Genomic DNA, 27592 nt, shown 5'->3' on the forward strand with positions numbered 1-27592 from the left:
TCTGTGCCATGGTGGTGAGGAGCTTGGCTCAGAGCTCTTACAGAAAGCAAAGGGAGCACAGAGAGCTAAATGCCATTTCTACTGCCAGCCCTAAATAGCTTAGCTTGATATGGAGAAGGATTTCAGAGCTGAGAGTCAGGGAACCTGTTCTAAATGGAGTGGAGCTCATCTTTTGCACTCACTGTGGCAGTAACAGCTCCTTCTGTGTGCTCTGCTGCATCTGGACATTCCTAGGAAAGGGAGCAGTTTACATGCCTTACTCCTCAACTGCTCCTTCTCCTGTCTGCTACACCACAGGTACACCCATATGTGCAGAGCTCCTGTGTGCCTGGAAAATGCCAGTCACACAGAACCTCTGAATATTCCATCTATTTTACCAGCAGAGCCACACTCTGCCTGCAATCTGGAAAACATCAGAAGAGTTCAGGACTATCACAGAATATTATTTCCTCAGTAATAAATGGGTACTTTGGATCATCCAGGCAGAAAAAGCTCAGCAACAGAGGCTTTTAAAACTTCCCTTACGGTCATATAAAAGAAAAACGCAGAACCATTTACATTAAAAAATAAAAAACAAAAAAACAATGGACATTTAAATACATATCTGCTAAATACTGCACTACTCCTATAATTTAAATGGTATAAAGGTATCTGAACTGCTTAGATGGTTTAGCAGCCTTTAGATACCTCTCCATTTTTGCATGTCAGGCCCTCAGTCACCCAGCTCATTGCCCAATCCATTTCTAGTTTCTTAGAAACAGATATAATAGCCTTTCTGTGCCTACAGATAAGCTGTAAGAAAAAATACATCAAAATCTTGTGCTGTTATTCTTCAGTAACTTCACAAGCATTTTACTCTCTGCATATTTTTTGGAGCCTAACAATTATTAGTTGTACTGTGGTGCTCTTTGTTGGCTTTATTGAAAGCTTAGAATTCCTAATAATATGCCTTGAACAGAAACTATTACAACTTTTTTGACACAAATAGCACACCATCCCACCCCATTGCCAGATCTAGCAGCAAGCTGTTGCTGTTCATGCTTATTGTTGTGCTGACAAAGGATGTACTGTACTTTGAAGGCATTCTTGTTTTCAGTTTTTCATGGTAGGATGCACTTCTGTATAAAAAGTATGGTATTTATACTGTTATCCTCCATTGCTTATGTGTGATGGATGATAAAGCTCTGCAAATGCAGTGCTGCTTGTTTTGGTTTTGATATGAAACTGCAATTTGTTTGCAAAAATTGCTCCTATTTCTGGTGTTTTTAATTACATCTGTGATGTCAAAAGAGAATCCTGTCAAATGTCTTTCAACCTGCTTTGCAGACCAAAAGCTAGTGGAAAACTGTTTATGTACTTGAAAAATAAGGCGTAAAATATACTTGAAAGGTGATAAATTCTTGGGTTGCCTAAACAGGCATTCCTGAGCTTTTGCCATTTGATCCTTTGATATAACAAACTGTTGTAATTCTTTCTTCAAAAATATTTTTCAAAGATTTCCAAGAGTGGGTCTGTTCAAAGAAGTAACATGTAAAGTTCATTTTAGGTGTTGGATATTAACAAAAACCAAACAAGGAATTAAACAAACAAATTTTCCATCACCCAAATCTCCAAGTTAATTTTCACTTTTCTTAATATTCAAACGAAACAGCTGGCTGGTAGTTTTCTATTTCACCTGGCACTCTCTGATAACCATGAAGAGGAAATATTTTTTTTATCAGTGGAACAGTCAACCCTCCAGAAGATATAATCAATTGAGTAGGAAAAAATTACCTGCAAATTTAATAACATTATAAATTATGCAATAATTCTGCAAGACAGAGTGATACGTAGATCGTGCTAAAGAAATTATTTACTTAGATATGCAAAAATCTGGTTGTTTCAGAAGCTCACCTTCAACTCTGAGAATTACAATATTCTTCATATCAAACTTATCTGGAAAGTAGTGCTTGGGACCAAAGATTTTCTTCCTGAAAAAAATGAAAATAATTATCTCTAGTCTGTGTAAAGCATTAAATAAATGCAGAATCATAGGGAGTTAGGAAAATTTAAAGTTCCTGTTTTTCTGGATTTATTGGCTTAGATCAAATGTACAGCAGAACTGTTGAGAACATAATCAAATACACTTGTACACAGCATTAAGGAATATGCATTTGTTTAATTACTGCAGCTATCAGCATTGCAAATTACAATCTGATTTTGCCAGGTTCTGCAGAATGCTCTGTGTTGCCTCTTGGTAGCTGTTCATTTCTGTAGTTCCACTCATAATGATATGTCAAGGCTTCTAATGAAATAAATTAATGTATAATGCCAGGTGAGTAATGCAGAAGGCTTTCAGAAAAAGTTCCATTTATGAAATTGAGTGTTTATGTTTGTTCTGTTTTTTAATAAGTTTTTCAGTGTATGAGTGGGTTTCAGTCCTCTAGTCTTGGAAACAGAAGCTTCACAGGACCTGACTACCAAAATGCTCTGTCTTTTGAGGCTAAATAGGCACTCTCAAGTCATGATGTAAATTAATAGAAGGGGCACAAAGGTCAAGTCTACATACTTGAATGATCTGTAATCTGTCTGCATCAAGTGGTCAAAGAAACTGCTGGAGTTTTCCCATTGAAGAAAGCTCTGAGGAAGCATCTGTGGGTCTTAAGTTTGTTGCTGTGTAACTGATGAAAACGTTATTCCATTTTACTTTTTACTCATGCAGCCATTGCCAGCTGTAATGAGTAATAAACAAATGACAAATGCTACTGACTTACATACAAATATTTGTGGTTTTAAGATAAAGACAAGCCAGAGTAATTATAAAATCAAGGCTGCTTCATAGAAATATATATATATATTTATTTATTTATACACACACACAAAAATCACCAATACCCCAAAACCAAAACTGAGATTTCCCTAGTAGTCTGAACTACTTACAAGCTGATCAAATATCCTGGGAACAGTCTTGAAAACAGTCAAGGATTCTGTTTACTGCTTATGTAAATCATGTTGCCTATCTAGGAGGAAAAAAAAAAACCAACATGCCTCTTGAGATTTTGTTTTATTGCTAAAATTGTCCTGAGTGGTGCTCTGACAAATGAAAATTGCTACGCAGGGAAGACTTCACCCACGTCAGCATTAGCCTCTTGGTAAAACTTTTAAGCATTAGTAACTCTTACTTAGATATCATTCTTTTACATCTTACTTGAAACTTCTCTGCACTAGTATTGAAATGTGTTCTGTCCTGTTGAACTGAGCCTAATCTATTTGCCCTTCTATACCATTTGCCCAGATATGAAGAAACTGGTGAACTGCACAGCATGAAACCATTGACATCAATGAGACAAAATTCCATTTTTCATCAGAAGAAGGATTAATGCATAAGTTTGTCTAGCCCCTCCCTCTTGTGCAAAGATGCAGTGAAAAAAATGTCCCAATGTTTGTAGGGCAGAAAATTAGAAACTGCTGAAATGTGCAGGTGTAAGTGTGTGTAGGGAATGCAAGGGCAGCCAGTCCTTTTGTGTCTCTACTGGACTGTGCTCATCTCCAAGTTGGAGGAGGTCAGTGTTGTGAAAAAACCCTGTGTTTAGTAATTTTTCATCCCTGCTATGCTTCTGGGAATATTTTATTGCACTAGCTTGAAATACCTCTTCTGACAGTAGTGTTTACATTGTACAAGGGATTTGGTTTTGTTCACTGCAAGGATTGGCAGTGAAACGTATCTGGGGTCTTTTTAATGCTGTGTAATGATGAGGATCATATAAACCACTGGTGCTGATATTCTCTTGATAGAGTCAATACAGAGAGGTTCCTTTGTGCCTGCTGACAGCCTTCTAAACTTTGGTAAGCTGTTCTCTCTAAAGCCGAAATGGAGTTGCCAGAAACATAGAAATACACAAGAGGCAGTTACAGGTTTGCACAATGTGCTGAGACTCATTAGGAGACTTGTTTGTTGCTCTTTGTTTTTAATGTGTTTTTAAGTCTGTTTTTATTCTGTTGAATAAAATACATATCTTCATTATATCTACACTGAATTTATTGTTTAACTATGGTAATTAGATGTCAGATCTCTTGGAGAATTTCTGAATCAAAAGAGTTGAGTGAATAAAAAGATGTAAATGTTTTCTCAGTTGCCAACTTATACTGATATCAAGGCCAGAAAACCCTCAAAAATCAAGTTTTTCTGCCAGATGTGATATGAATTACAATTTCACCTATTTGTATGTATATAACATGTCCTCTAGCTGCTGGCAGAAAAATTTAAATGTAAATTTAAATGTAAATGCGTGATGAAGAAATACATGAAATTGGAAATTGTGTACATAGTTTTCAGAGTAATTGCCCTCCCACCAGCAATGAATTGGATGCTGAGCTCCTTAATTATTAAAAAAAAGCACTGGCTGTACTGAGTTGTTAAATTAGTGTTCCCCACATTGATCCTTTCATTGATGTAAAGAATGTATTATGAAAAAAGCCTGAGGGATTTAATCACACATATTTTAAAGTCAATGGCGGTGTGACTGTATTGACCTCAACATGGGGACATGTTGCCATGATTTTCAGGACAGAGGGAACATAGCAATCATGCAGAGATAGCACTTGGTTTAAAGTCAAAGTCCTAGAACTGAAATATATTAGCTTCCAGAAAAAATATAGTGCTTGGCCTTCCTTCAGAGGAAATAGCCTTTCTGCAGTGCAATATTCTTGTGGCATGCCAGAATGAGTGTCATGTTGAGACATCTTGGATCATAATCCACTGATATACTACACTTCCTACGTATTTATGCGTGTTGTGGTTACCATCTGCAGCATATTCATTAGTTCTTTGCCTAGATTACACTGAATGACAAGGTCCTTCATTTTAAGGTTTTAGCTATTGGTTATTGGAATATCTGCAGCAAATCCACATGGTGAAGGAGAAAGAAATGCATTACTTTTAGTAGGTTATGTGGCAGCCTTCCTTCTCTTTGAACTTAACAGATGTGAAAAAAGGGCCTTGAATGTGAGCTCTAGGATATGGCTTTATGTTGATTTCTTGAAAGCAGGGGGTGTTTATTTAGGAGTTGATTTTTTTTTTAATTTTTTTATCTAAAGATAAATGAGACAGTGTGACAGTTATTGCCATCAGGAGGGTGAGTTTAAAATTTGCTTACTTGTAATGCCAGGATCAGCAGTTTTGCTTGTTTTGGGTAAGTAGCGAATTTAATAATAGGTAGAGACCTGGCACATGCAGCTACATGTTCATTTTAATTGTAATGCCAAATTAATTATGGTAAGAAAAACTTGCACATGACTGAAAAGCATACTCCATATTGATGGTGCTTAGAGAATTTTCCCTATAGAAAAGAAATGAACACAGCAGCTAGTATATCATATTGTAAATAATTTAAGGTATGTTTATGAAACACATTCACATAAATGGTTCTTTTAAATTAGCATGTGTGCAAAGCAGTAACTTTGCTATCCATGAGGGAAAAATATGCAAAAATATATTTGATATTTTTTGTATATATTGAATCTTCATTTGTTTTATCTCTCAGATTTTTATATACATTATGAGGAACTTATAGTATTTATATTATAATAAACAATAACAGATTTTCTTTAAAATAAACAACTGTGTGTCAACTCTGATAATATCTATTATAATGCTGCTTCATTTGTTGTTGGTTCTGGCCATTTGTCAGGACTGACTTGCTTTTGTAGATGTATGGGATGAATTTAGGCGCTTTATTTTTTGACCAATAATAGTACGTAGCAAGCAATCTTCTATTCTTTCAAAATTCATGTTATTTTCTTGAGGGTTTATTTTCATGGGCTCAAAAAAGGATGCATATTTTAGAATAAGCATATTGATGTGCTGACGTATGGTGAAGTGTTTGTATGTGACTTCTGCAAACTGTCCCCACTGGCCACGTTTGATTAAATCACACTAACTTGACCTTTTGGCAGACACTGTAATTCACATGACCTACTTAGAAGTTGTGTTGAAACTAAACCTAGAAAATACTCAATCTTCTCTCATCCTAATTGCATTGGTTAAAATGATAGATTGTCGGGGAGGACACTCGCAAAAAGAATAGATTCTGCTTTCTGAAACTACAGCTGATGCAATTATGTCCCTAAATGGAATGTGCAATTGCTATCTCTCAGGGAACATAATTTAAAATATAACTTATGCTTAAAATAAGTGAAATGTGAATTCCTACCTGTTATTAACATCCCATCTGATACTCATTGAAATCTTTCTACTGAATGGTTAGATTTAGACCCTTGGGTCCCTAGAAAATGTCCCATTGCCTGGGACACAAAAAGGATCCAAGAGGCCCGTCTCCACAAGTAAAAATCTATGCTTCCTTTTTTGCCTTTATTCCTCATTCTTGTTGGAACTTTGGTCCTCTTCTGACCCTTTTCCCCCTTGACACTGCCCCCCTCTTCTTACCCCTCTGGGCCCCCAGATTTCCTGATTTGGCTTCAGCCATCTGTTATCCCTAGCTACCATTTACTGCTCTGTTCATAATAGTTCTAATCAGGACTTAAAATATATGTGGAAAATCTGAAAAAAAAAGGACAAACTAGTGCCTAGGGTCAACATTCAAGAAAAGTTCATCCCCAAAACTGCTGAATAGGATCTCAGCACCCAAAAGTAAAGGCTCAACCTTTCATCATTACAGCATTTTATTGGATCATCTTCCATTTTGAATGGAAGGCCATGGAATATCCTCTCTGCAAGGCTTACAAAGTTCTCGGGAAGCTGAGCTGATGATGGCAAGATCCCTGGCATTATTGCTAATCCACACATATCTGAACATGCAGCAGTCTGTAATTCTACCTGGGAAAATCAGAAAGGGTTGCAAAGAACTGGATGTCTGTGCTCTTGGGAAAGGTAGGGCTTTCTTTCACATTAGGAAGGTTCACATTAGAAAGATTGACTGTTAAACATGGAGTAATTCCATGTGGGGACTTCTTGTTTGAGATTTTTATTTTACTGTGAGTGTTTTTCATTTTTCTCCTGTGTTTTTCTGTGCTGGTGAGGGAAGTTTCCTACAGTCTGCAGGCAAATGTAGGCTTATTCGGGACTCCACCCTGATCCCAGCCTTGCTTGTTCACTGGCATTTCACTTCATTTACAGGCATCTGTTTGTGCTTAGAGCGTCTGTGTGCATGGAGTAATGCATGCACAGATCTTCTACTCTTTCACTGCTCCCTTTGGATGCTCTGTGGTTTTTTGTGTGATATTTTAATCTAAAATTCTGAAAGTGAAATTTAGCTCTTGGGTCAAAGCTCCAGCAAGTATGAAATAATTTGAATTTGGCATCGATTTTCCCAGGCTACAGTCTGAGCCACTCTTTTTCCTGAAGGGTAGCATAAATTGGAAGAAAAGTTCCTGTTTTAATCACTGCTAGATAGCATGAAATCACTCAGTTATTAGACATTACAGGGAAACTGTGGTGGTCAAAGACCTGACACAGATCGACTTTCTTGCATGACGTAGCTCAGCCCAATGTTCCAGTGTCCTGCATATCTGTTAGAAACAATATTGGGTTAAATCCTGCTGATCCTGCCCCAGCTAGAATTGGTCACACAGTTGGCTCAGCTGAAGTCCCTGTGGGAAGGCTTTATTTTAATGTGGGGAAAAAATTAGTCTTATACAGCCAGGAGGATGTAAGTACTGTTGCTATGTTGTGTGATTTTTTGGTCACTCTGAATGTAGCAGTCACTGTAGTTATTAAAAAAAAAATTAAAAAAAATATATAAAGCCAATTTGGCAGCAGGCTTCAGATGTTCTCTGGTTGAATCAGCAGACAGCCTCTGATATTGGCTTCATTTCACCTACCATTACTGTGGGCACTTTCATTTACAACTACCAGTGTGCATCAGATATTTCTCACAACAGGAAACTGAATCTGAGAGAGAGCAAGAACAAGTATCAACCATAATCACATTAATACATCTAAATACCACATCTAAAACAGCCAGGACAAATTTTCTGTTGGACTGTCTTTTTGATCCTTCAATAAATTCAGTGGAGCCACATTAATTTGTACGAACTGAAGTTCTTGTGCAGTTAGTTTTATTTTTTGAATGGGCTACCAAGTCACTGAAAAGTAGAGTTTAGCGGCCAGTGGAAGGTGGAATAATAAATTCTGCCTGCAGCACCAAATGAAGCCTTTCTTCTACCTTGGAAAAGAAACAGACCTAACAAAGTTCTGTAGCTCAGCTCTAGCCTAGAGTTGCCCACTGTTTCAGTGGGTAGTGAACTTTTAAATATTTTGTCATGTCAAGCCCTGCTGGGAGTAGGGTTTTCTGATCAAAAAATGAGAAGGGCTTGCAAATGAAGTAAGTTTTTGAGAAAACAGAATCACCTCTCCTGTGTTTTTCTCTGAGTTAAGATGTTGATTCTTCAAAGGACACTGTTTGTGTGGGCCATGGCTCTGAAAATGCCATCACACAGAAACAACTGAAGGAGATTTGACTTCAGTGTTAGGAAGTTTGAAGCAAGTCCTGGCTTCTATTGTGCCCAAGAGCCAAAGCTGAAGATGAAGCAAAGGAAAAAACAAAGTAATCATACTCAGAATTTTTCAAGATAGTGGTTAGTAAAAAAGGGGCTGAAGAAATTAGAGGCTATCTCTGAAAAGAAAAGACCTGAAGGCTGGTTCTGGCTTTAAGGGCCAGCTTCTAGACTCTGCCAGTGGGAATTAATTTTTTTAATGGAAACTTTGAGCTTTCAGTGTTGATGGTAACATTTCTGTGAAATATCAGTGGAGCCAAGAATTTCACTCTATATATTCTGGTAAGTCTTTAATGCAAATGTCACAACATTAATGGTATATTTTAGGACCTTATTCACCTTACCACACTGAAATAAAGAGAACACATTTTCATAACTGAGATGCATTAAGCTGAAGTTTGGCACAAAAATGCCATGTTTTTACAGCTGAATGTCCTTCTTATGAGATTTAGAGTATTGCTGACTGCAGAGGTCTCTGTGCAACACTTATTTTAGCAAATAGTCTATTTTTAGATCCTGTTTGTTTCAAAATCTAGGTCAGCTTGCTTGGCAAAGCAAGGAAAGAAGGATATGCTGGTAAGACTAGAAGATGGAGTTCTGAAAGACAGTAAAGACATTGACTTTTTTTACTGGTGATATCAATTTTATTTCTAGATAAGAAACTTTTGAAAGCTTTTAGGATTTATATGTTATTACTAGAAAGTAGTGATGGTGATATGTCTCCATTGCAAATACTTTTATTTGTTGCATGATGTCCCAACTTCTTTTTGTTTTACACCAGAAAATATTGAAAAAATATTTCCAGAGGAATTTACTTCTATAAAAAAATGAGTAAGTGAAAAAAAAAACAATTGAAAAACACACCTGATTCTCAAAGAAATTTGTTTTATCGGCATATGTGGAACAGAAAAATCATTGTATTTCATAATATTCAAGAAACTTTCATCTTTCTTTTTGTACTTTCTTTAATCTTTACTTTTTTGTACTCTTACTGTATTTAAGGTGCACAATAAACAGCAGTAAGAAAAGGGAAAGCCTTTTTTGTAAAACTGGTAGCCAAGCTTACCCTAAGACTATCTGAGTGCTGGGAAAGGTTTTACAGATCAGGAAAGACTGTTTTGATCAGTAGTCTTAATTTCTACCTGCTAGTTTGAAGGGATCAGAGCTATTTTGCTCTTACTCAAATTACACAGTTCAATGTAATGTTGGGCTATACTTCCCAAGAAGGAATATTTTTGTCCTTGAGCTTAGGATTTTCTGTCATGTGAGCAAACATTTTAGCAAGTTTTTGCTTTAGGAAAACCCATGTCAATAGGCACAATTCAAAAGCATTCGCAAAGAGATTTCTCTGGGGAGGCAAGATTTATTCTAATCCCATCTCTTAATTGGATCCTACATTTTTTTGGTTTGAAAGAGACCTTTAAGGATCACCTTGTTGAGGCCCCCTGCCACGATCAGGGACATCTATAACGTTTCAGGTCCCTCAGAACCCTGTCTAACTTGACTTTGAGCACTTTCAGTGATGAGGCATCCATGTTTCCTGTGTGTAACCTGTTCTACGGTCCCACCCACCCTCATTGTAAAAAAAATTCTTCCTTAGATCCATACTAAGTCTTTCTTCTTCCAGTTTCAAATCCTTGTTCCTTGTCACTACAGGCCTTCATAAAGAGTCTTTTTCCATCTTTCTGATAAATTCTCTTTTGGAAGATGGTTGGTTCAGGCGCTTTTGCCTTATGGAAAGGTTCTCATTTGACTGCAGGATTTTTTTTCAGTTGTATTTTCCTTTACTCTTTCTTTTTGAGTTTTTATCGACAAACAGATGTTCAGGGCAAAAAAATAATATTGCTTTCTAAGTATCCTCTCTCCTTCTGTAACATTTTTCTGCTTGAACTCAACATCATCTCTCTCTAGCATAACATTTATTTGCAGACTGTGGCTTCAAATGAGACATAATCAGGAGGAGCAGATGAGTGAGTGGTGAAGAAGCATAGATCACATTTTCATGCAAATATGCTACTAATAAGCTGAGGGAACAACCCTGCTCTTGAAAATAAAGATGCTAGTTGGTGGAATTAGCATGTAAATTAAACCTTCTTCTAATCTTTCTAGAAGGTTGTAATTTATTTTTTTTTCAGTTCTGCCCTGTTACATAAAATTTCATTCGTTATATGTACTGCAGTCTAAGTAGTGATGTATTTTTAATTTTTTTTTTTTTTGCAAAATATTATTAATTTTGACATATAAACCTGCCTAAAAATTGTAGGAATTTTAGGTAATTCAGGTTGAAAGAGACCATAGGAGATCTCTTATCCAACCTTCTGCTGAGACAGCTACAAGATCAGATCACATTACTCGTGGATTTATTCAGTCTGGTCATGAAGACCTACAAGCTTGGAGACCACATAACTTTGGCAACCCCTTCCACTGTTTTATTGTTCTTGAGGTTTTCCCTCTCATTATATTTAGTCCAAAATGTTCTTGCTTCAATTTATGGCTGCTTCATGCTTCCATCATGCACTTGAAGAGCCTGCTTGTTGTTGTTAAGGTTATGTGGAAGGATGCTCTTAAGTCCTGCTTGAAGCCTTGTCTTCTCCAGGTTTGACAAGCCAGGTTCCTTCAGCTTCTCCTCATAGGGAAAGTGTTCCAGCCCTGAACATCTCAGCTTGCTCTCAGCTGAACTCATTCTTGTTTATTGAAATCTGTTGCTGGTGGGCCCAAAAGTTTCTCACTATCTACAGCTCTTGGTTTACAGAAACAACTCTACTCTCAGCACTTTTGAGGCATGTAACTCAGAACTCAGCTACTCTAAGAACTAATATTACAGGTATCACTGTGTAGACAAATTTTCATATTGGATGGTAACTTAAGATGTGAAAATCACAATTTTGCCGAGTTCTAATCCAAGCAGCAAATCCAATTCTGAGAAATAGGAAAAAGCCCTAGTGAGTTTTTTATCTATCAAGATAATACAACTGGGACATGATAATTGTTCTGTCCAGATGTATCTTGAGGAGAAATGCAACACATCTACTTTCAGGATTTCATTTCACCAAGAAAGCTGTGTGTTTTCTATTCCAGAATTTTTTTTTTTTTCAGTTCTATTAAAGAAGTTGAGTCATATTGATAGGTCCTTATCAAGTCTAACTGAACTCAATAGAAGGACTTGATTCTGACTTGAAATCTGCTATCCAGGAACTTACTTGCTGAACTGACCAGAAAAGAAGCAATTGAACAGGAAAACAGGAAAGTTCACTGGTTTGGTTTTTCTTTCTCCTCTTTCTGGTCCTTTTCTCCTACGGTTAGGGCTGATCTTCCTGAGAGCAGAGTGCAGTTCAAAGAATGGCAGCCTCTGGGCATTTCTTGTATTGTGCATCCTACTTTCACTCCCTGCATCTTTTAAAGTCCTATGTGCACAAGCAGCTAGTTTTGTTTTGTCTTTGTGTCCATGACATTTTTTGAAAGTGAATATCCCAAACTGATTAGAGCATGTGACAATAATGTCTAACTTCTCTTAGTTTGTCGGTCTCAGACTTTTTCAATCTCTGTCCAAAATACTAGAAATGAAACAGAAAGTTGAATTTCTGCTTTGATTTTTAAAAGCCTCTAAAGAAATAGTGAACTAGAAATCCCTGCTAGTTCCTTGGATGCTGTATTCCTCCTTTCCTAATCAGACATACATGAAAGTCTTTCCAAATAGTCTTTGAAGACAGAACTGAAGCAGCTGATGTATTCATTCTCCCCTGTGAAAATGACCTTTTGCAAGGGCTGAGATATTTTCACAGGTGGATATTTTCCCCAGTAAGCTGCTTCTTCTTTCAGGTGTCTTTTTTTTTTTTTTTTTTTTTTTTTTTTTTTTTTTTGTAGTTGTTGGGTTTGAGATTTGTTTTTAATTAGTTTTAAAGGCTAACATTTCATGTACTATGAAGTTCAGGTGGAAATGAAAGCAAGTTTTTAGTATCTCTTAAATTCTTCAGAATCCTGGAGGTAAATTGTACCTAATGATCTTGTCTATTTAAACCTATCCAGCCTCTTCTACAAGACAATGTTTAAGTTATTTCAATAATTCCTTGCTGAAAGAATGTGTTTTCTTTTTTTCTTGTTAACTCTCCCCTGGTGAAGGCAGAATGCAGTATTACTAGAGGAAATTGTATTTTGCTCATTACAATCTGACTAATGAACACACATGATTACTTCTCATCGTGGCAATTCTGCAAATGGCTTTCAAATTAAAGCAGAGTGTCACTGACAAAGTTTTTGTTTTTAACTTTTACAGTATGAAACTGATGTTCTTCTGCTCCTGTCAGAGTTCCCGGGGAAAGTCTTGTGTGTACCAGTAAAGAGCATGGAACCATTTCTGATGTTCTCCCATCCCAAGACATGGTTTCTTTCAGTCAGATATCTCTGCATGTGTGTGTGTAACTGAGCCATTTCAGTGTATTTCTGTAGGTATTTTGTTATGTAAAATCAATTTTGTAGACAGTTAAAGGATATATGACATGCTCAAGGCCATAAGTAATCTGTAGGAGAGGTATTTGGAGTAGTGTGCTAATGCAAGTAGCAGATCCAAAGTAGCCATCACCTTTTTCAGCGAAAGCAAACCTCTTTTCTTCATCTCACAGGAGGGGGAATCAGGTGTGGAAAGCTTCCTAAGAAGGTTTCAACTCTTAAAGGAGTTTCCTTAAAAGTTGGTGGGGTTTTTTTCCACAAAAATTATATAGGCCTTTTAGAAAACCATTTCTTGATTATCATTGTCTGCATTGTATTGACAGGACTGGAACAAACAGTAAAGATTCATATACAGACTTTGTCAGCTGCAGTTTCTTGTTCACAGCCATTAACTGAGTACCAGAGGGCTGATGCCAACTCCCACCAGTCTGAGCTGTCAAACATCAGTTCAGGCTTATGAACTAAACCTCTGCTTTAACAGTAAGAAATGAACTTTGGAATGCAGAGTTCAGTATTGTAGAAATGCCATCCTTCTGTTAAAAAACCCTGTTTCAGTAGTGCTGGACGAGACATCATGTTATTCACCTACCATGAGTCAGTCAGACTTTTGCACAGATGAAGGACAGGTTGTGATGTTGAAGGATGTGCCTCTCAGATATACTGTCAGAAGAATATTGACTTTTAGACAATTTTTCCTTGCTGTGTTCAGAATGCAAGTTTGATCAATGTATTGTAAGAAAGATAATTTAAAATATTCATTTGGTTCAAATCAAGAGAGTTGGCTGCTTAAAATGATGCTGCTTTATATGGCTTCCTGAGCATTATTTTCCAGCCATAAACTTGTCATTCTTTTTAAGTGATAATGCTCATTTGTTCAAGAGCCAAGATCCTAATTTGGTTAGGAAGTTATATTTGGGTGTTTTGGTTTTGCTATAGGAAGTTAATGGGATTTATGCAAAAATTTCTAGATTGCTTCAATGAATATTCTCCCAGGGAAATAAACTTCGATCTTAATCGTAATGTTTAGATTTGTAATGCCCTTGGCAATATGCATTTACATGAATTTTTCATTCATTGCTTTATAATTGGAAGTTTCATTGAGCATTCTGAGTCTGCAATGCATTCCTTTCAGGTGTAACTTGCAAAGCTTGCCTCCTCTATTTCATAGTTACTCAAGGGCTATCAATTTCTACCTGCAGCAAAGTAAAAAGAGAGTTATGGATATTTGCCTTATTCATCTTTATTGATAACTTCTATATGGAAACCATAGGAACTACTTACTTTTAGGCTGCTAATAGCTTGGCCTTACTGAAGCACAGCTACTGTGTTCCTAAGTCATGTGTGTGACCTCTTAACTCCAGTGGTAGCAGAGGTTCCCAAAAGCTGATCATGTGTGAGAACTCTGCACAGTATAATGTAAGAAACAAATAGTGAAGGGGAGCTACACTGTTCATGCCAGTGTTGGAATAATGTGTTTACATCCCTGTCTTGTTCGCTTTTTATCAAAGCGTTTTGTCAACCAAGTTAGAAAAAACAGTGCTCTTGGAAAAGATCTTTAGAGAGAGATCTCAGTGCAGGTATTTTAAGATGTATTTAAGTTGTAGTTCCACTTGACATTTGTTCCACCAGCATTCTAGGGAGAACTCCAGTGTCTCTTTCCCTTCCTCCCTAAAGGAACTGTCTCTAAGGTGTTTATTAGACCCCACATGTTTTGTTAATTAACATCTCTTGATTTTCTTGCAGAACTTGTGACAGTAGCCACTGAAGTGTAAATACATCTTAAATAGATCTCCACTTCCAGTGAAGTGTAAATACATCTTAAATAGATGTCCACTTCCAGTGGAGTCAGTGGCTGCAGTGTTGTGTTGAAATGTGCTTCTCTTGCAGCGTGCACTGGTAAAGAGCAGGGCTGTGTCCCTCTCTTCTCCTCACTGTCTTCAGCCTCTCTGCCTCTGCTAGGGTAGGTTTAACACACACATAGTAGTTTTTATTTTCTGCTGATGGTGCACAGATTTACTTATGCTGTGTGTTGGCTGGAATGACACCCAGCATTACAGGAACCTGCTTGGTCCCTGTCAGGAGAGAAGTCTTCGCCCTCCTGTTCAGTGTGGCCTCAGAACTTGTGCAGAATGGCTTGGGACTCAAAGGGGCTGGAGCACAGCCTGTAGGAGGGTAAGGAGTGTTTGAGGCTGCAGGACTTGCTGGGATGCTGATGGAATAGTGTGTAGAGCAAATGGTGTTCAAAGTGACAGAGCAACTCTTTCAGGCTCTGTATACAGAATAGTCCTTGGAACAAACTATCCCTGGATGAACTACAGCACTGGAAAGAAAATGGTTCATCCAACCTAAAAATAGGATCTAAGCACAGACTAATATACATAAAATGTACATGATCAGACTGGATCAGGGCATGGAATGAATTGAAGAAAGTAGCTGTGACAAGGTTGCTGTATCTTTTATCTTCAAGGACATGGTGTCTGTGCCTCCAACAACAGATAAAAGAAATCCTTTTCTTTGTCTCAGTGGCTTAAAGTTTGTATCTAATTTCTGGGTTTGCTTTGTTTGTATTGCAGGCACTGCTTTTTGTGATGATGCTTCCTGCTGCAATAGAGAACCCATTTGTATCTAGTATTTCCTTCCGGAGCAAGCTCTGTTTGTGGCAACTTGATAACTTGATTACCTATTTTTTGTTTTGTTTTGGTTTTGTTTTTGATACCTCTTTAGATTACCAGGATGCATTTGCTGTAATCCTGGGATTAGATCTTTGACTGTTTTCTTCTTCTTGTCCAATTAATTAACATCCTTGTAAAGGCATGAGTTGAGGACTGTTTCCCTGTATCTGTTTACCTGTCTGTATTATGTACAGGGTATCAGTGGCTGCTGGCTGGAAGGAGACATCAGAAAGGTTTATGAGAGTGTAGATGAGAACCAGGTTGACCACAAGCCAGCAATATGTCCTTATGGTAGCAAAGCAGCCTGCTGGGCTGCGTTAGGAAGAGCCTCACAGTCAAGGGGTGATCCTTGCCCTTCCACTCAGCAGTGCTGAGGCACATCTGGAAACCTGGGTTCAGTTCTGGGTTTTCCAGTCTAAGAGACACAGATGTACAAAAGCAAGCCTCATGAAGGACCATGAGGATGAGTGAGGACTTGGTTCATCTCAAACATGGAAAGGCTGAGAGAACTAAGCCTTGTTTAGTCTGGAGAAGAGAAGCTTTGTGAGGAGTGTCTTATCAATGTGTATAATGAGGGTGAAAAAGCAATGGGGCCAAGCTCTTTTTAGGGATATCTGAAGAAAGGACAAAAAAGCAATGGGCTGAAACTGAAATACAAGAAATCCCATTTAAGCATAAAAACCTTCCTGGACCTCTTTGTGTGAAGAAGACCACTTAAAGTCTCAGGTTTTTTGACAAATACTGCAGAAAAAGTTAATTTTTGATACTGAGATCCAAAGTAGAGTTTTCAAATGTCAAAGCTGACTAAATACAATTTAACAGCTTTTTTACACAAATTAGTATTTGTTATTGAATGCAGACACACAACAGTAAGTATGTTCTGAAGAAATCTGGCAGTGGAGAGTGCAAAGCCAGAAGATATTTAGGTTGTCTGTTTCTTGCTTATGTGATGTGACAAGTACCCTGTAAAGGAGTGGTCAGATTCTGTTCAAAGTAGCACTGAAGATCAATTTGCCAGGCACCTGCTGTTTGCTTTCTATTTTATGGATCTAGGTCAGGAAGAAACTAATGGACATCTCACATGTTTGACATTTATTATTTTTTAGTCATTTTTTGGTTCCTTTTATTGATGGCTTTTACACACTGATCATGTTGAAAGCTGCCCTGGAGATATTTGCATTTGAATCAAAGTCTGGCTATTCAGGGAGAAAGCCAGGCCACATATAAGTCAAGATGTCCCCTCCCAATGAGACAGTTCCCTCTCTGAAATAAGCCAATAACCACTTCACTTGACACATTAAAATGACAGATAAAATGCCTGAGGCACAGGTTTATTATGTGAGTTCAACTGAGTGAAGACATAAATGGCTTTCCTTTATACCTACATTTGCCCTCAGGATGCTTTGATTTTCTTAAGCTATGAAGGTTGAAGTGATGATATTTACGTATCATTAGTTCAGAGGTAAAGGTGAGAACTCCAGGAAAGGTCCTCAGGCACAGTGTTAGAGTGTCAGTGTCACTGCCGAACTGGTGCTTTTCACAACTTTACAGATTGGTTGAATGCACAGGAGACAAGCAAACACAGAGAGGGGGAAGAAATGGTCTGGAAATAGACCTACATGAGTACAACAGTCTAGATGCCGTTACAGGGCAAAACTGAATTGATGGAAAACTGGAATATCAACTACATCCTGAGAATCACACAATCTCCTTGCTTATGCCAGGAATCTGTGTTGTGGCACTTCTTCTATAAATATGAAGTAGGTAGAAGCCCTAATTGGTGGTGTGCCAGTGCCTGTAGAGAATATGTCTCTTGATGAGAGCTCTTGACTTCCCTTCAAAGCATTGGCAAAAGCTGACATTTTTAAACTTACGTAAGTAGACAATTAGATCTTTAGCTCATTCTCAAGGAGTACCTCTGGGATGTAGCAATGTCATTTCTTATCTCCACTAGCATATGATAATCCTTATTTGGTATGGATGCAACTAATTGTACAATTTTCTCAACATTCAGCAGACTGAAGACTGAAGAAAAACATTTTAAAATTACCCCTGAAAACCCACGAAGATAGAAATTTAGTGCACCTAAACCCAGGCCTTTTTTTCATATCTTTACTGCATTGATAAGAGAAGTGCCATGAGATACTTTATCTCTTAAGTTTTAATAGTGTAAGCTAGAGTGTTTAGGTAGGTAAATTTGTTGGGTTTAAGGATATTCATGTGGTTGATGAATAGAATTGCTCTGTGTGCTTTGCTACATCTGAATCTGGAATTAAAGGGCATTGTGTCCAGGCTGGTTTCTGAACAGGAGTTTTACAACACTGCTCTGAAGTAATCTCAGCTGGGGCCAGATGAATGTAAAGCTTCCCGACTGATCTCTGTCCTGCAGGCACTATTTCAGTTCTGGCGGGACAGTGCACTACACAGGGAGTCTATACTAGTATTCTTTCTGCTTTTATTTTAATGTCAGGGGTAAAAAAAATCAATGCACCAGGAGCTCTTTGAAGCAATTTTGATGTTTTGAAAGGATTATATTCTTTTTCTGTGTCAAGGATATTAACATTTCCAATTATGCTTTTTGTCAGTGGGGACAAAGAAACACTTTTTACCTAAGAATTTCTGCTTGCTGTTGCAGAAGAGACTTGTACATTGTTCCCTGCCATGGGGATTCTTTTTTCCATGTCATTTCTGCCAGAACTGAGTAGAAGTCAAGCTAGAAGTTGATTTCGATCTGCATCAGCTCCATTTTGAGTGCACAGCCATCTCATTGTTAACCCTTCTACTTCTCTGAATAGCCAATAATAATATTATACTGTTCAATAAAACAGCCATGGATTTTAAATGAGGAAGATATAGGTTTCTTATAATTGTTGTAAAAATTAACTAATAGAGATGTGTCCCATAAGTTATCAAGTAATCCTAGTTAACAATACTTGTTTTACACAGTCCTGACTCATGAAAGCTTGATAAATAATTAAATATCAGTGTTGACTACATGAGAATATGATAATGAATTTGTATTTTTAATTTTGACAGCCTATATCATGGCAATTGCATAATGCTAGCAAAGGGCATAATCAGAATTAAATACCTTTAGGCAACAATAAGAGCTCTGCTATAAGCTTTGTATAAATTGCTTTTCAAGGCAAAATGTGACCTTTGTGAAAAGCTGTTTGTTCATTTATAGTCAAATAAAAGCACAGAGGAAGGGAGTTCAGCAGGTTTACAGAAAATAAAGAGTGAAGATAAGAATAGCTTAGTTAAAAAGACACTTTCTGAAGCTAAAAAGAGTGATGGTTGAGGAACAATGGTGATTTGAAAATATCTGAATTCTGGAGTGCCTTGGCTTGCATATGTTTGCTCCCAGCTTGAAGGTGGCACCTTCTGCAGGCAGAAACAGAAGTCACGTTTATTGCCGTCCTGTGCGCAGATGGCTGCGTGTCCTGGGCTGGCTTTGGACCTGTCAAAAGGGATAAAGGGCATTTAATTTGAAAAAGTACACCAGGTGAGATACCACTGTGGTTTCTTATGGCCTATCTCATTATTTAAGCTTTATAGCAAGGCAGTATTTAAGCTGTGACACAACTATTATTGACTATATTTGAGATTTTACATAGCACATACTTATGTGCTGCTTTAAAAAAGGTAGTGGTTTAGAGATTTACAGAGGGGGTAAATAATAATAAAGACTATGATAAAGAGATATAACAAGAATATGGAGAAGAATATAACAAGAATAAAAGGATGATAACAAGACAGAAGTTACATGTTCTGTCTGGACAGTGTATCAAAGCATGCCACCTAAACCTTTGGTAAAAGCAGGCACTGGAGCTCCTTTGCCTCTATGGCAGAGGGCAAGCAGCTTGCAGATATTAATTGCAGAGGCAGGCAACTGGTTATGGTTTCTTGCTTCACATTTGAGCAGGTCCAAGCAGCTCCTGGGAATTACTTTAGCAGCCTAAAGCTCCCTGGCTGCTTCTGAAAAGTGAGATTTGATGAACTCTTGAGAGGAAGAATGGGATGAAAACCATTCTGATCCTTCCCTGGGCTACTCCTGGGAGGGCCTACTCATTTCTCAAGGCATCAAATCTTTTGCACAGATTATGCAAAATTTTTCCATTTTTCCAGAGCTTTTCTGACACCATTGTCAGAGTCCCCACACACATGTACCCTCCAGCAGACCAGCTGGAGTAGTTGTGTAGCTGGAGCATTTGGTGGAGTCTGCAGCTGGAGGAGACTTTGCTTTTAAAAGTGGCTTGGATAGAGTTAGGATGTTAAAGCTGTGACGTGCCACACCTGCTGGTGTGCTGTCTTCTGCCACATGGGTGCTCTCCTGCTGGGCTGGGGCTCATTGCTGCATGGCTGGTGCCAGCATGACTCATTGGGCATCTGTAGACATGGCACTCTCAGCATCAGCAAATGGAGGCAGTATTGCAACCTTGCCTGCTGTGGGAAGGGAAAGCTCAGAGTCGTAAAGGACAGGGGTGTGCTCAGTTCCTTCAGTTTATGGAGAAGAACTTGCTGGGAAAGAATTGCACAGGGAGTTTTAAGGGTATTGCCTTTCTGGGCTGAAAGCAAGACTTTTTCTTTGAATAATATGCAACTGGTAACTCAGTCTTTCAGAAGGCAGTTTAATGAATACTTCTTTTCCACCCAAGAAAGTACAGCATTGTAGTCAACTCAGGTCTTTCTCTAAGTTGCTACAAGCATTTACTTTCTGCTAAGGGGAAAAAAGTCTGAACAAAAAACAATCAAAAATCACTGAAAACTGGCAAGCTATATGCATTTTATGAGTCTAGAATAGAGAAATTTCTTAATCATATTTTAGTAAAATATATATTGTTTCCTACAGTGTGTTATAACACCTCCTTTTGTTATGGAAGGAAAGCTGCTACAGGAATTCATTCTGAGTAATGGTTTTAATATTAGGATAGGAACAGTCACCATTTTCTTACTCTCATTTTGAATGTGTGCTTAAATAAATAAGTTCCTTTTTCTCAGTTAAATCATATTTTATTCTTATTAAGATACTGATTTTGTGGAGGCCCATGTTCCTGCAGATTCTTTAGCAGTTGTAACAGTGGTGCCTTCATCACATTAGGAGCACTCCTCCCTAGCTAGCAGGATCAAGTCCTTTACCTTTGAAGACTTCTTTTTCTTTTTTTTCTTTTTTCCTTTGACTTTAAGGGTAGCTTAGAAGTTTAGAAAGGCTTTGGCTGATTCTATACAGGACATGGAGATAAGAGTCTGTGTGAAATCAGAAGGAAAACAGAAGAGAAATGAAGCCCTGGAAATTGAAGATACCTACTCTTTAAAATCCAATTATCTGCTGGGAAACAAGAAACAAGAGGAGAATAATTGAATGGGACAGTACAGAAAGTCTATCTTTGTAGTGCATTGAGCAGGACGTGTTTCAGCTGTCTGGCTGTTACAAGAGCATAATTATTTATTTGTTGGCAGCTTGCTTCTGACATTAACACTAAATTGGTCCAACAGTCTGCTGTCCATCATCTACAATAATTCAAAGATGTGGCATTTCCTACTTGGTCTCTTTACTTCAAGAGCACAACAAATCAAACAACTCTATATTGTCTAGTAAAATAACTCCCAGAAATTAAAAATGTGTTTGCAAAAGCTGTTTAATCATTTAGTTTTTGCCTCAGAACAAAACATCTCTCAAATGAATTGCTTATAACTGTAAATTTTATTTATGACCAAATGGTCATGGGTGAAAAGAAAAGAGCATCTCAGTGCTAGTCTGCCTTTCTGAAAGGTGTTTTGAGGAAAGGAGTTCAGTGAGTCTCAGAGTCCTAGTGCATGGGTCACTGTGAGAAAGTGGCAGGAACATGGTGAAATCACCCAGTGGAGTGAGCAGCACTGAGTTTACAGAGGCTCTGCCCTAAGTCACAGTCCAGCTTTGGTCTTGTTATCTCTAACAGTTGTTTTTTGTAGTTTTTTTTGGTCTCATCATGTTTGTTAAAGAGCTAACAGATACATTTGATTTAGACTGTCAGCAGTGTTTTCATGTATGTTAAATGGCAGCAAAATGGAAATAGCATGGAAAGATGGAGTATAAGGGTCTCTTTGAAAGCTGTAAGGATCAGGAACAACATGATTTGGACTTTACAAGGCCAGTTTTTAATGAGATGGATTACAGGTTTTTCATGCCTGAGATCCAGCACACTGAATACATTAGTGCAGCTGCCAGGGCTCTAGAAGCAGCAGCAGCAGCACAGTCATGTCATGGTGCAGAGGATGGCTCATCAGCCCTGCTGATGGATGCAGATATGCTAAGATAGCTCCCCCGTGCTGGTGGGGCTGAGCACAAGCACATTCTCAATGCTCCAAATGGGTCTATTAGCCCAGTAACAGTGGTTGGAGCCTTGAGACTCATAAGGCACAAGAGCAGGAGGGACAGAAATGTTTATTAACTGATGTGCAGAGTAGCGCCAACCCATGAAGAGCACAAATAATGCTGCTGAGCCTGAGCCAAGTGGTCTGTTCAGCTGTGGTTAGTGTGAGTGCAGTGAGCTGGCTGCAGCTGCCCCAGCACAGTCTCACTGAGCTCTCTGTACCCACCACGGGCTGTGGCTCCTCGGAGCTGTGCAGGGATCTGCAGCACGGGGCAGGCACAGAGGGTGGGCAGGATGATACCATCCCTCTGGCTTTGAGGATGTGAGAAGGCATTGGAAAATCAGACCAAATGTCCCTCTAACATGGTGTCCTGCCTCCTACAGCAGCTACTCTCAGCTGGTCCAGGAGGCTTGGGAGGAGCAGAACAGGGTCTGTGTTTGGTGACTCATCCCTGCGAAACTCCATCAACTGAACCTGCAGAGAACATGCAGTGATCTATATTTGCTGTATCCTAATTTGGGTAGCTTATTCACAAAGACAAGCAGAACTTGAGGCCAGAATTTGATCTGCTATCACTGCCCCAAATCTGCTTAGGGAGCAAAGCAAGTATAAGCTTCTCTTTTCTTCCCCATTTCCCCAGCTCCTTAGACATTACAGGTGCCTGAGTATTTCAGAAATGAGTTTTCTGTGGTTTGCAAAGTTTACACCAAAATATATTGCACAAAACTTTATTTTATTGTTGTAGATTCAGAACAGCCACTTGTTTACATAGATACTAAAATGTGACATTTAAATGTGAAACAAAATATCACTGCATAGTATGGTTGTCACTGCTAAATTTTTAATAGGATAATACATAAACCTGTTGCTGTCATCTCACTGCTGGTAACTGGAAAATGGAGGGGTGGCAATTGTCAAAAATTTCAACAATGTTGTTATTTTCATTGAACTGTTGTGCCTGTTCTGACCTGTGCTCCAGATGCATGTACCTGTCTAATCCAAATGATAAGGGAGATTTGATACTGACAGTGGTGGGAGGAGAGACTAATATCAAGTTGGTATATTTGCTCAGTAAAAAGAACATTTAAAGTTAGAACAGAAAGTCGTTCATCAAAAAACTGGTAACAAATGTTCAGTCTGAGAATAGATTTAGCATAAATAGTACATAAATCTTTGCACTACTAGAAATACCATGTTTTTGAAAATATGTATTGTCAAAGGAAGTGCCATGAGCCTTGAATTGATTTGTTGATACACAGGTTTCCTGTCCCCTTCTCTGTTTAATTTAATGGATTTGACTGTAAAGAATAGTTTTGCTTTGAAGAGTGCTTTAAAACAAAACCTAGTGAGCAGCATTTAGTTAATCTAATGTATCCAGTTCTGAATAAAAGCCATTAATTTCTTAACTGGATTTAACTTTTTAGGATACATCTTTGGTATACTTGTTAAAACAGACTCTGATGTGCTCAAGGATTAAACCACAGTGTTAAGTTTGCATTATAAAGTTCATAAAGAAAAGTGCTGAGAGCAGCATTACAAACCCCTCGAACTGCAGGTGATTATCTAAATTTTTGTGGAAGAAGTTTGTCTCTCTTCGTTTTGATCTGATGATTTGGAAAGTGAAGAATAATTTTGGTGGCTGACCACAATGAGCACTGCCCAACCCAGCACTTGGGAGAGTTTGAGGGAGGTGTAGAATAAGGACCCACAGTGGCTCCAAAGCTCCAGAAAATAAACACTTTCTCTTTTGCAGAATAACCAGTCACTATGACAGCTGAATTTAAGATTTCAAGTCTTTCTCTCTTTTTTTTTCTCTTTTTAAATAAGTGAAATGGAAGAGCAGAAGAGGGAGAGCCACAGGATATATAGTGGTCTTTTTTTCTAAGACTATAAATTATCATTTACTTACATAAATGCAACTAGTAAATAGGCACTACCTTTCCATGTTGAGTAAAACAATATCTTGTCTTGGCAAACACCCAGTGACCTATTACTGGGAAATGAAATCATGCCTTTTAAAATCTCTTGGGGGAGTAAGAGTCTGCAAAATACGGTACTCAATCTTTATGCATAATCTCAAATCATCAAAGATAAAATGATTTCCTGAAGGACAGAAAAACAGTTGGGGTTTGCTGCTGTATTTGCATCTCCATTTGGAAACAAATGATGCTGAAGAGTGTGTTTGCTCAGTTCTTTATGGAGGTACCAACCCTGAGCTCCTGTTGGGCCAAGCAGCAGTTGACTCATCTGACCCTGGAGGAAAAATTGCTTAAAGATTCATGTACTTTTAATGCTCAGCCAGGGATTACATCTGTGCCAGCTCTTGGTTTACTTATCAAAGGTGGAGAAATGGAAAACACTGAAGGGGACATGTTTCTTTTTGGGATGCATGCCTACATAATTTGTTATTTTTACTGAAGGGACAGCATATGTGACTCAGGTGGAAAGAAAGAAAACTAGTTGGAATGATACCAGAAATAATAAGATTTAATAAACTCTAAAATATTATTTTGTAAAACCATAGTACAAACTAATGTGGCAATCTTTATATAGGTATGTCATTGCAAACACAGGAGCAATCAGGCTGACTTTCATGGAGAGCACAGTTTTAATTTTTCTCCTTGACAGTCAGATAATTCATTCTAATATGTAAAATGAGGGAAGAACAACTCTCAGGGATGATTAGAAGATTGGACTACATAGTAAAAATAGTTGCCTTAATGTGACCACATGAATATACATCTGTAATTCCACATAGAGGCAAATGGAAATTATGAAGGCAGAATTTTAAAAAAGCTGGATTTTTAAAAAAACAGTCTTTAGTAAAGTCTGGAAGTCCTGGGCAGGGAAATAGATGCAGGTAGATGTACCTGGCTACACTCTCTATAAGTGTTTAAGCTCAGGCTGAAAAGGAGAGTGGTGGGAATGGCACACATTTTGATGCTCATAGGGGGGAAAACTCCCTGTGGTAAAATTACTAGCCTTAACTTGAAAGTTGTTGAGTATATTTGGAAATATAAGGAAGGGCAGTGTGGGCCTGGAGCTTTTCCATGCATGCATTTTTGGGTATGTTAAGAAGAAGATTGGGATTTCCCTAATACAGCAAAAATTCTCTGAAATACAGCTTGATAGCCCACTCTAGAACCACAGCATTGTGGCTAGGGCAGCCAGCTGCATTATTCCATTTAAATTGACTTTCTAACTTGCCTCTACTCCTAGATACCTTAAAAGGGAAATTGAAATTTTTTCTATGGATAAATTTTCTGCTATTCACATAAATTCACAAAATTACTTTTGAACAGTTTTCTCAATTCACATTTGGGTAATAGCAATTGTAACTTGTATTGCTTGATAGCTCCTAGCTGGGAGATTTGTGGAAATTGTAAGCAGTGGATAACTGAAAGTGCAAAGTGCGTAATAGTAGTTCATTCCTACTTGGAATGATATGGTGATGGCATTCCTGCTAAAATGTGGGCATTTTTATTGTTCCACTCAGTATTCCTTTTGAAGAAATCCTATCTTAATGCAATAGCTGCACGAAAGAGGACCTCAAATGTGAAAACAGAGCTGTGTTCTCTTTTGATTCCATGGAGCTACTCTTCATGTCTGCAGTTGTGGAATAATTCTGAGCCACTTGGCAACGAACCCATCCTCAGAGTCTCCTATTGCTGGTGTTTCTGAGCAGCTGTGTGTTGGCTGCAAAGGACAAGTGTGTACACTTCTCTTTACAACCAACACACAGTTTTGCTTAAGCAATGAGGCATTTGTCTGCATAGTATTTGAACACTGCTGGCAGCCTAAGGAATCTTTATTCTGTGTGCTCCTGTGCATCTGCTGGGAGGGATGTGTAATACCTCACAAGTGCTGATGTTGCCTCACAGTAACATTTCTTGCAGTCTTATAGTTCTTGTAGTGGTACCAAGGACAAAGTTCTTATCTTCACTTTTCATCATTTTTTTCCCTTTGAATCTTGCAGCAGAATAACACTGAAATCCATTTGGTGGGATTTTACATTGTAGCTGAATTTCCTACTATTTTTGCCATTCTTGTGTTTCCTTCACTGGCATCAATTACATTTCATCCTGTTTCTATTGGGTTGCTTTTCCACTGCAAATACTTCATGATTGAAGATTGAGGGTTTTTTTGCCTGTCAGAATTCCATGATGAATCTGTTTTGATTTGATTTATTATTCTGTTTTAATTTGAAGATATGGACAAAAGGTTTGACTGTACCTTGTTAGATAAAAAGTCTCTTATTAGTGGTGGGAACAGTTTTTATGCTACATGTGTGGCAGATAGGATGAGGACTCTTCATGCTTAATGGGAGAACTAAAATTCAGCTTCTTCAGAGTATTTGAAAGCTATTTCAGTATTTGTGGTTTCTCCTAACTGTGTGAACCAATAAAAATGAACAGTTGAGTTTGTTGATGTCCATTCCAGGAGAAAGGGCTCCCATGTATGATGAATCTGTGCAGTTACTGTCACCTAATGAATTCAAATGTGCAGTATTCACAGAGAATTTCAAGCATCACCAGCTCTAATTGCCTTCTTAATCTTATTAATTATCTCCTTTTCTAACTTTTGTTTAGAGTCAGCATAAAAATATTCTTCCTGCTGAAATAACTTCATAGGCAAAGTTCAAGTGAGCAATTAGTGATTGCATCTGGTTTTGAGTTATTTTCCCAGCTTGTGGTAGTTCAGTTAATAACCTTTTAAAATTCTCATGTATATCCCCAGGCAGCTGTAGGTCTGTTTCCCAAATCTACTGCAATGTTTGAAGTGCTTGTCTTTCTGGGACCATCTGCTTCTCTTCTCCAAAGACCATAAAATCCTTGGCAACCCCTTGAATGAACCTCTTTAAATGCAGGAGTAGATGGAACACATAAATAGATAAACTATGGGAAGATTTTAATTCTGATATTAAAGCTGGGTTGCATTCAATGACCATTACAAGAATAGATTTTATGCCTGTAAGCACCTTAGTGAACCATTATGTGTATCTGCAGTGCAGAAAAAATTCCATTCCAGGAATACCAGCAAAGTTCTTAAAATAGGCATTTCATTATTCAGTATCTATCATAATCCTGGTTCTTTCACTCACCAAAGATACATAGTACCTAAAAATCATTGACTCTACATGTTTCTTAAATTATTCCATGGACAAATCTAGGGAATCATTCAAAATAATTTCCTTTCTTCCAGCATCCCTCTGCTGACTCTTGGATGTAAATCCTTGTTGCATGCCACTTGCCTAAATGCTGAGGCTTTCCCTAGATTTTGGCTACATACTGGTATTATCCATCATAGCATTCTGATTTATATAATTTTTAAGTTGAAAATATGATAAATCAAAACAATATTTAATACACTAACATAAACTTATGAAATAGAAACACAGGTATTGGTTAAAGGAAATTAGGTACCTCTTTAAGCCTTTGAAAATAGTGTAATTTTTGCAAACACACACAGAAAGTTGGTTTGAATCTAAGGGTTTTCACTATGCACTGTAATTTTAGTAGGAGTTTCAGCTCAAGGGAGTTAACTCTAAATTGTCTATTTAACTGAAGTATTTAAAGTACTTGGGTTGCCCAAGTTTTTTCCTCTGTGTTCCAGAAATCTGGTAAGAA

Source organism: Melozone crissalis, unplaced genomic scaffold (assembly GCF_028551555.1).
Source record: "Melozone crissalis strain CALT ecotype California unplaced genomic scaffold, PUWL_Pcris_2 ptg000034l_1, whole genome shotgun sequence".
Lineage (NCBI taxonomy): Eukaryota > Metazoa > Chordata > Aves > Passeriformes > Passerellidae > Melozone > Melozone crissalis.